We start from the raw sequence: 11,667 nt of genomic DNA, 5'->3' as shown, positions 1-11,667 counted from the left end.
CATAGTGTTGCTGAAAATGTTAATGTTAGTTATTCACCTATTAACCATGTGGATCCTGAGAATTACAAGTATGTTGGTGATGATGATGTTGATACATATCTTAATGACGTGGGTGGTCGTTGTGTTGATGTTCCCGAACAAGAAGTTAAAGTTATGAATAGGCGTGTAGTAGAAAAAACTAAAAAGAAAAAAATCATGCGTCAAAAAGATGAAAAAAAACATGTTTACGGGGATTATGTTGATGTTGCTGATGTAGGTTTAGATATAACAGACTTAAAAAACAATTCAGATGGAGATGATTTGGGTGATAAAGTCAAAGGTAAGTTTCTGATAATCTTTTTTACGGTATGCCCCCTCTACCAGAATGTCCAGTTGATATTAATGAAGATATCCCAACACAGATGGTAGACATCAATCTTCAAAAGATTGAATGTGAGAGTATATTTAAGAACAAAGAACTTTTAAAGCGGTGTATTGGTAAAAAATGTCTTCGAGAAGGTTTTCAGACGAGGACAAGTAGATCCACCAAATCAAGGTATGAGGCTGTGTGTGTTTCGAAAGATTGTTCTTGGTTACTAAGAGCAAAAGCAATTAAAAATTCTGATGGACTTTTCCAAGTGAATAAATTTGTTGATGTACACACATGTTCTTCAACAATTTTGCAACCTAATCATCGACAAGCAAACAAATATGTTTTGGGTGAATATCTTGCTGATGTTTTGGCTGAAGATTATAGTAGAGTTTATCGGGGAAAAGATATTGTAAATGATATGAATACTCAATTGAATATCAATATCTCATAACATCATGCATGACGTGCGAAACAATATGCATTGTTGTCGTTAAGGGGAACGAAAGAGGATTCTTTTACCAAACTTCCGGCCTATTTCCACAACTTGGTCAAACATAATCCGGGTACAACGACACATATTAAAACAGATGGTGATGATCGCTTTGAGTTTTTGTACGTCGCACTTGGTTGTTCGGTTAGTATTTTAATATTTTAATATATTTTCCTTTTTTTATAGTGTAATGAATACATATACAATGTATTGTAGGTACGCGCTTTTGTCAATTTCTGTAAACCGACCCTTGTAGTCGATGGAGCCCACCTAAAGGGCGAGTTCAAAGGTACCATGTTACTTGCAGTTACTAAGGACGGACAAAACCAAATATTACCGGGTGCATATGGTATCTGCAAAAATGAGTGTACAAATTCTTGGTCATGGTTTTTTCAAAAACTACGTGATTGCATAGGCAATATGCAGGAGCTTACAATTATATCTAATAGGTCTCCATCTATAGCAACATCCGTTGTCAACATTTTTCCTCATGCTCATCACGGAATATCCGTTGTCAACATTTTTCCTCATGCTCATCACGGGAAGAGTAAGACAGTTAAAAGAATCTTTTGGGAGGATTGTAGGGCGTACACAGTTGATGCTTTTGACGCTGCCATGAAAGTTATGAGAAAGACAAAACAACCAGTATGGGAGTACTTAAGAAGTATAAATCTAGAAACTTGGTCTAGGGCACATTTTAAAGGGAACCGATACAATCTTATGTCGTCAAACAGTGCGGAGTCTATAAATGCATTATCTAGACACGCACGTAAGGTGCCGATACTTATGTTGATCGATTTTTTTCGTGCAACAATGCAACAGTGGTGGTTTCAAAGACGTAACTTTGCAGGTATTAAGTTAAATTTTAATATTAATGTTTTAATAAATGTTATTGATGTTAACTTCTTTATTTTGGGTCGATGAAATTGTTAAAGAAAACAAAAAAAGTTTTAGTAAGTGGGATGTTCGCATGATCTCAAATACGAAATGCGAGGTCAAAAAGGGGGCACAAAACGTGATAGTTGATTTCCAACAAATGACATGTACATGTAGGCATTGGCAACTTGATGGGATACATTGTGGTCATGTAATAAGATGTTTAACAGTCAACAATTACCAAGACTGCTCGAGGTTTGCATTAAATGTTTACTTTACCGAAACACTGAGGAAAACATATGAGGAATCAATAAACCCTCTGCCAAAGCCATCTGAATGGGAGATCCCCGATGATTTGATGATTGTTAAGCCACCTATAATGGAAAAACGTCAGCCAGGCAGGCCAAGAAACACAGACCGCATTCCATCCCAAGGCGAGGGTCCAATTAGAAAAGAGTGTTCTACATGTGGTCAAGTAGGACACACGAGAAACAATTGTACTGGAAGGGAGTCCGGTAGTGGAGCACGTCACACGAATTTTTCTACTACAGACATGACATTTAATATAGGTGGTTCAGGGAGTTGCTCACAAACCTATGACGCTGATTTCGATATTAAACAACCTTGAAATGAACCGTTGTTAACTTTTTATGTATTGTAATTTTTTTTATTAAATCTTACAAGACATTGTTATGCTTTCATATTTTAGTTTAGTTTGCAGATTATAACAATTAATGAAGTTTTTATATTATAATATTTAGTTTGCGTATTATAACAAGAAATGAAGCTTAACGGTAAAAAAAAATTATTAAAAAAAAAAAACAACTAACTGAACTGAAATCATGATAATGTTACAACATTTTTGTAACTAATTATTAAACTCAGGGAACTGCAATGAATACTTCTCTTTCTCGATTGTTATATACTCATCCCTAATTCTAATTTTATCTTCCAAACGATCCTTTTGCACCCTAAGGTGTATCATTTGATCGTCCTTATCAGCAAGCCATTTTTCGGTCGTTTTGATTGTCTTCTTAGTCTTTTTTATCCATTCTTCATGCACTTTGATTTCGTTTTTTTGAGGTCTATCCATTCTTGAGCTTGTTTGCATTCAGATTCAATTTCATTACCACGTTGAGTGAGAAGTCGGGATGACTCTTTGTCCTGTTCTTGTTGTTCTTCAGCGTTTTTCAATTCTTCAAAATTTTCATCAGACATATATGTGCCTATTGAAGAGGGTGTAAAAAAAGGGTCGATTGAATCACAGTAGTAACAATCTACTTCATTGCATGAGCAAATTTCGAAATTTTTTGAGGAACTCATAATAAAAAATATTATAATAAACTGGTTCTGTAAGTGGTATTTTGTGACTACCCGAAAATTTCTATCCTGAACAGTCAAACACTTCATTGAAAGTCAAACTCATTTCTGTTATCTTTTTTGCACAATTAGGAGTTTATTTGAGCGTTCTGAGCCTTGTACACTTAAGGGATAAGTGTCGGGGTTTATCTGCTGAAGTTATAGCTCAAAGAAACGACCTTAAACACCCTTACAAGGAGTTCACGGCCACCACATGGGAGTTTACGGCCATAAACTCCATGTGGGCCGTAAACTCCATCTTATATGATGAAAAGGTGGTCATTAGTTCATTCCTTTACTTCCCTTGACTGAAATCCTCTCAAGTATCATCCCGATCTTCGTCCCCGATCTTCAAATCTCATAAGTTTATTGTCCTAACTATTTGATATCTTACATTAACTAGTGATCTTACATGATTTCATCCGTGAAATCATTCCATTTTGTAGATCTTCAAGTTTCACCAAGAACACCAAGAACACACACTAGTGTTCTTGGCCAAAAACGACCATTCGAGCTCCTAGATCGTAAGTACTCTTGTTCTAACTCGTTGTACACTAGGTTTAACATGTATAAGGCTTAGAAAACATAAAGAATCACATGATCCAAGGAGTTTACGGCCAAGGCATGTTCTTGGGCCGTAAACCCCTTTTAGTGGGGCAAAATGCATCCTAACACCTTACCAAGCCTTGGAACTTAGTATAGAACCTTACACCAATGAACTAGGGACTTCAAGAAACAAAATGGTACTTCATACCATGAGTTTACGACCGTAAACTCATGGGGGAGTGGTCCCCAGGCCGCAAACTCAATATAAGGTCATTCTTGGACCTTAAACCCACCTAGCATCTTGTTTAAGCCTTGGAACACTTAACCACTTAAGACATGATAGCTTTAAGCCTCATTTGGTGACCCATTTGAGAGTTTATGGCCAGGAGTAAACTCCCCTGGGCCGTAAACTCCAACAAGTATGGTCTATGGACCATAAACTCACTTACAAAGCCTCATACTCCTTTGTTGCAACCCAATGGCCTCCTAACACTTTGACCAAAGTGTTTTCCACGCCTTAGAATGTTTATACTTGTCTAATTAGTGTTATAATCACTAATTGTATATATACATATGTCTTTATATGTTATTAGGATCATTGTGTGTGTTTAAGTCTTCACTTGACACCAAGCACTTGTCCGACACTTCCATCCGATCCACTCACTGCAGGTGAGTTCATACCCCTTAATTAACCTTTTAAATGTATCTAAATGTTTATAAATGCTTTTATGGGGGGGGGGGAATACAAGTTGAATCATGCTAGTTAGTACATCAATCACATGTGATTAATAACTAGCATACAAATGGATTTACTACACTTTTAGCTGTTTACTCAGTATACTACTTCCAAATGACTTACTAAAATGTTTTTACATGTTAAAGCTCTTTATCAAACTGTCTTACATACTGTATGTTTCCTTTCAAACTCTGTTACAATTGTGTTTCAAACAAAGGTTTACTTATACTTAAAACTGTTCTTATCAAACAAACTGCTTTCAAATCATTTTATAAAATGACATCAAGTCATCTTTCCTTAGTTATTAAACTTTTCAAAGGTTTTACAAAACTTCTTTTATACTTTTATATTGTCAAATGCATGCCCATATATGTATAGTTATATAAGTAATGTTTAAAGGACTTAGGACGGCTAGCTCGCTTTATTTCCTTTTCCTCGTTGGGATGTGGCCTTAGGGCATCGGTTATTCGTCCGAATGTCGTCTAAATATTAGTTATATATCATGTATACATATATAGACATAAAAGTTCCACCAGTCAGTTCAGTACCTTTGGGTAGCAAAGGCATACTTTCAGTTATACACGTACATTAATAGTAACTATAATAGGTATAGTTAGGAGATACTACTTACTATTCCAAGTACAAGGAATCACACAAGAGTGAGTTCATTCGCGAGTCTATACTAATACATTACATACTATATGAATAGATACGTTTACATAGATACGCTTACATGAATACATTTACATAGATACGCTTACATGAATACATTTACATAGATACGCTTACATGAATACGCTTACATGAATACATTTACATAGATACGCTTACATGAATACGCTTACAAGAATACGTTTACATAGATACGCTTACATGAATACGTTTAATATATACTATTACATAGAATCTGTTACAAACGTTTCGGGACTTACCATTCCACACCCAAAGCTGTTAGCTACAGTAGGGAAAATGATCATCGATGGGTGTCTACGGTTATACTGTTCGTCGAGTTTCCACGCCGTGAATATCCTAGTACAAAAGGATACAATTTTTAGTTATTATATTATGTTCCTTCCTTTACTTTGTGACACACTCACATAAACGACGAGGTAGGATATATTTGATATAGATAGACTATTTTCCTTATTACCTTTATATTGTGACTCTTACGCATAAACGATGAGGTAAACTACAGTTTTATAATAATAGTTAAACAGGGAAAAACCGTCACATTTACAGTGATGCTTACTTACAAAACAGTCGGGTCTTAGTAGAAGGCTACTTTCAAAACAGTCGGGTCTTGGTAGAAGGCTACTTTCAAAACAATCGGGTCTTGGTAGAAGGCTACTTTCAAAACAGTCGAGTCTTGGTAGAAGACTACTTTTTATACTAGTAGGAAATATGGGATTTTCTAGGGTTTTCAAACGTTTACAATTACTTACAAACACTTTCATACTTATACAAACTTTTCTTCAAACATTTACAACTCTTTCTTTACAGTTTTACAAATCAAAGACACATTAATACTTATGAATTTACCAGCTTTATTGCTGATAATCGCTTTCAAAATAACTTGTATTCTCAGGTCACAAATAGACAGGTACGACGACCAGGTTTTGTGAAGACGGAGCAGTCAAGACTCGTCTTTTATTTTGAACATTCATTATGTTGTTTTATACTATGAAAGAACACACATGTATTTAAAATTATACTATTAATGCAATGGATGATGTTGTTGCTTGTTTACTACTTTGCATTGTTGTGATACATTACATGACGTCCTCCGCCCCAGAACGTTTCCGCCGTTCTTGGTTTTGGGGTGTGACATATTTATACATACTACTCCATCTGCAAATCATAGTCTAAATGCAACCATTTCGTAGTCAGAGTTGTAATTCATAGTCAAACTTTGAAATGACTACACATTAATGACATCACTGTCGTAACCTGCAAATCGTAGTCAAACTCTTAATTGACAAGACATAACTGACTGTTTGACATGATAAGTCAATGCAGTAACCTGCAAATCATATTCCTGTATTTGTTATTATAAATAGATGTTTAAGCTCTACTAACCATACACCCATATCATCTAAATGAAATCAACTCCCATATTTAGAAATGTCGTCGAATGCAGCAACTTTTTCAAATGAAGTACCTGGTTCTAACTATGAACGACCATGGACGACAAATGAGGTGTTGGTTCTAACACGATGCTGGCTAAGTGTTAAGGAGGGTGTACCGTTACTTGCTCCCCCGCATTGCCTAGTAGGAGATGAATGGACCCGTATAACAACTTTGTTCAACCATGAGATGGGAGAAGGACAACAACGACAACAATCAGATGTTGTTAGTAAATGGATGGATGTAAAGGAAGAAGTCACATGGTTCAATCGAGCGTGTAATTATGCGAAAAGTACCAGAGTTCGTTGTCGAGACGAGGAAGAGTTCTTGGAAGTTGTTAATGATTTTTACATCTTGGAGCGTGAAGGTAGAGACTTCGAATATGAAGACGTTTGGAAGGTTGTTAAAAATAATCAGTATTTCATGTAGTCCGCTCTATTTTCCGTTATAAATAACCCATGGACCTGGTTTTTATTTAAATGCTTTGTTTGTAGTAATGTTTTAAGTTTAATGTTTCATCCAATGGTTGTTAGTTTAATGTTTTAAGTTTAAGGCGTAGAGTTGGAATATTTGTAATGTTGTAAGTTCAATGGTTCATGGAATTGTTGTTAGTGATGTATTCTATGGTGTCGTTAACACTAATGCAAACAACATTTATTTATTAAAATTAAACAGAGGAAGTGCATCCAATACAGACGTAATACACGAAAATAACATAGTACACACCTATTAAATAGAAATAGCTATTAAATAAACGGGACATATTTCAAAATATTCCAAAGGGATTCAAACTTAAATTCGGATCCGTCACTTAATGACTTGTACTCCTCCTTAGCAACTTCCAAGATTACGTCCTCAGTTGCATTTAAACGGGCGTCGTCAATTTTGGTATAAAGATCGTTTGTCACAGTTAGAAATTCTATGCCATGTAACAACAACAATGATAACCTTTGTGAACCAAAAATGTGAAAGCATGATGATGCTTATTCAATAACAACAAATTTTCCATCAAACACTCTATGCAAGCACTTCAAATAGTCAACAAAGAATTGGAAACCCTAGAAATCCCGGTTTAAGTCCATCATGGACTAGGATTTCCTTATTGGGCCTAATGGGCCAATAAGCTTCCAATTTGACTATTTTGGGCTTAGAACTCTTAAATGGGTTCTATTTGGACCCACTTCCATTTATTTTAACATTTTGGGCCATATTGGGCCTAGAATGAAATAAAATACCCTAATGGACCTTATTGGACCATAACTAACCTAAATAGCTTTAATGGGCTATGAAACTCATTATTCTTGGCAAATTGGGCCGTAAATCATCATGGGAGCCCAATGGGCCGAAAATCATCAAAAATGGGCCCATGATTTGGAATTAAGCACCAAAGGCCCAAAATTCTTTTTCTTTCTTCCCTTGTCTCGGCCCAAGAAGAAATAAAAAAAAAGAGAAATCAAATGAAATAAGAGAAGGGTTGACTTTAGGAGGTGCCACCTCCTTATTGCACACCATGCACCCATGCATGGACGAACATGCATCTATAATAGTCACCTCACCCTCTCTCTCTTCTCCTTCTTCTACTCACGGCCGAGAACACATCACATACACCCACATTCTTCCAAAATTCTCTCAAACACTCTCAAAGAACACTCTTATTCCTCCATCAAAGTTTTCGAGATTTAGGGCTTTTCAAGGAAGTTTTTCCACAAAAATCATCATCTTAGGTAAGTTGATGCTTGGATCCATAATCTAGACTCTTTGTTTCATCAAAAATTTCTCCTTAACTTATACAAAATTCGTGATCTTGCATCTTAGAACACATCTAAGCCAAAGATCCTCCAAGAAGCTTGCTAGGCCGAGAATAGCATCAAACTTCTTCCATTCTTCTTCAAAACCGAACCCACAAACTCAAGGTGAGTTCATACCCCTCTCTTTTCGGTTTTCATATGTTTTATGGGGGAGAATACAAGTAAAATGTGTAGATCTATGTGTATGTGTATGCTATGTATGATTTCATGTGAATTTATGTGCTTATGTGTTGAATATGTAAACAAAAAGGAAAGAAATCTCGAGATCTATGGCATAAGAAGGAAAACAAACATGATCTAAGATATACTACACTAAAAAAATCAATAAAAGTACCCTCTAAGATTAAAATCAACATATTGCAACATAAAACCAATTTTTGGGCTTAAATTGTCAAATAAACAAAAGTTGGGTAAAATTTTCCATTCACGGTTCTTCTTAAGGGTCAAAGGAGTCAAAACAGTTAAAATAAATGTTTTTATGAATATTATGCTCTTCAAAGGACTTGAAATGTAAATGGTAGCTTAATGGGCCAATTTTTGGGCTTTTCGGCCCATTAAGCCCAAAATTGCGAAAAACATGATTTTCAAGGGGTTGAAATAATATATTCCTCAAAACAGGGGATAAAAAGTTAAACAAAACTATTTCAAGGGTTAAAATGCTTTTATTTTCAAAACAAGGATAAAAAATATAAACTTTTTGGATTTTGGGCCAAAATTGTAAAAGTTGCAAAAAGTTTGGGCTTTAACCGAAAAACACTTTTCTGGAAGGGCTGAAACTGATGAAAGTAAAATTTGAGTTAAAATCATCATTTGAACAAAGTCTATGGGTCAAAAACGACAAGAAAATGGTTTTAGGGCCTAAAAATGTCTTTTTTTTTATTTAAGGGACTAAAATTGTCATTTTTATTAAAGAAGGGCTGAAAAGGGTCAAACCAATATTTTGAGTCAATTATTTTATTATTAAGATATTTGGGTCAAAATTATCAAACTACAATTTATGAAAAATAAAAAGATGAATATACATAAATTTCCAAATATCGTTATAAACGACCAACCGGTCTCGTACCGATACAAATTTAACAATGGTTCAATCAAACTTTCCAACAATTAAACTATACCTAAAACAAGTAAACATTAATTTCTTTGGGCTTGAAAGTTCCAAACATGCTTGTTAGGCCTTTGTGACCCATTAACATGATTTTGGGCCCAAGGGATAATAATAAATGTTATTGGGCCTTCTATGACCCAATTTCATATTTAAGGGACCCTCAATGGCTTTTAAGTGCTATTGGGCCTTAGTGGCCCATTAACATTGCTAGTAAGGTCCAAGTAAAACAAATGCGAAATGGGCCAACGTGTCCTTCGTATAACCAATAGCCGTAGATAATACGCAGGAATAGTAGGATCTTGTAATCCTCTTCACCTCGTTTATTAGGCCGATCGTCAATCCAAGTACACAAATGCAGGTCGATAATCAACAGTAATCAAAGTCAATTGGGATTTAGTGAGTAATAACGGGTGGCACCAACGTGTGTCGGTCGTAGTCTGTAGTTATAATCAAAGTCTCCTGGAGGGAGAGCGAGAGTTTGTGTATAGATCTATACGGGGGTGACTCCCCCACACCTCAGCTGTTCGCTATAGTTAGACTCGGCCAGTCCAGGGTGACAAAATCTTAAGATCAATTCCGGCGTTCACCAGAGTGCCAAGACAGACGAACTAGTCATTATCATGCATGGTTATAACGACTCACATAAATAAATCCAATATTAATCAAGTAATCAAGGTAAATCAAAATCATTCACAGGATGGAATAACAATTCGAACAGTTATATGATATTTTTATTTTCGGAAAACATCGGGTTTCCCGGGGAAGTTCAACATTTTTCACTGGTACTTTTAATACAAAGTTTTTCAACTATACATATCTAGAAATCATCATGCATATATTTACGGATCTTCACACTTTTATATAAACAATGGTCTTTTCAGAAAATATCGGATTTTCTGGGTTATTTCTCTTTCAAACTATACAAAACATTTTTTTATATCAATCCTGCTTATGAACTCAGCAACATTTCATATGTTGACCGTTTTTCAAAATAACTTGTATTCTCAGGTAACAGGTAGGCTGAGGAGTAGTAACAAGTATGTTTGTGCGTCGTGCTTTGAAAAACTATCAACTTTTTATGTTATGGTTATGTAATGTTAAAACAATGTACTTGATGTGAACAATATCAGTTGTAATGTATTGATGCATGGTGATGTTTATGTTATGATTCATGTGTATTCATTGTGATGATATTCAATTTAAGTCACGCGAGCCCTCGGACGGTTCCGCCGTCTGGTTCGGGGGTGTGACAGGTTGGTATCAGAGCTCTGTTTATAATGAACTGGCATATCTAACCATACATTGATATGCAACTATAAACCAAAGAGGGACTAAAACAACTCTGAACAAAGCAAATAAAACACAACGATAAAACACCCTTACTTGTGCGATATAGGAAAAAGAACACAATACCAATTCAAATAAGATGATACTGACATCTCGGTTAAGCCGGGACTATTCATAGTTGTATTGAGGGGTGAATGTAGCCTGATCAACTACATTTCCTCCAGAATACAACTATCACATGCCCTGGGGAAATCGCGATGGTCGGTGACCTAAAACATACCCCTTTGCTACCCAAAAGAACGCATCAACATAACTTCTAAATACCTGAATAATAAAACTTAGGAGTAATAATAGTTTATTCATATACCCTCTCGCAGACAGTATGGCCGGCTTCCATCAGCCTGGAGATCCATATTTCCCCAACCAGGGGAATAACGGATGGTTGGATGAAGAACCTGAAGAAGACCCCGAGGAGGAGCCCGAAGAGGAACCTGAAGCGGACATCGAGGGCGGACCTTCCGAACCAGTGGTAGACCTGGAAGAAGAGGAAGCCGGAGGAGACCCCGAGGAAGAATCCGTGGATGACGATGATGGTGATTCGGACACGGAGTCCGAAGTCATCAACCCCCCTTACCCGACTAGGGTGCCCGCTCATCGTATGGGCCCGACTGGTCCTACACCACCCTGGGGTATCGACCTTTGGAGGTGGAGCAGACAGCAGGGACAGCGACCCCCGTACGGTATGTCACGCGAGTTCTACGACTTGAGGGAGGGAGGACCGGCCGATCGCGCGCTTCTGGTCATGGTGAGACGATTGCGGAATACAGGCGATCTAGCTCAGAGCACCGCCGATCAGGTGCGCCAGGTGCGGACTAGGGTTGAGCGTGCAGAGCAGGAGACGCGAGAGGTCCTCCGAGAGTTCCACATGAGGCAGGTGAGGTGGGAGACTTGACTCCAAGATGCGGAGCGACAGGTGGCTAG

This window comes from Lactuca virosa, chromosome 9, assembly GCF_052849685.1.
Source record: "Lactuca virosa cultivar CGN04683 chromosome 9, Lactuca_virosa_CGN04683_v6, whole genome shotgun sequence".
In the NCBI taxonomy this organism is placed as follows: domain Eukaryota; kingdom Viridiplantae; phylum Streptophyta; class Magnoliopsida; order Asterales; family Asteraceae; genus Lactuca; species Lactuca virosa.
Note: the sequence above shows the minus strand (reverse complement) of the source record.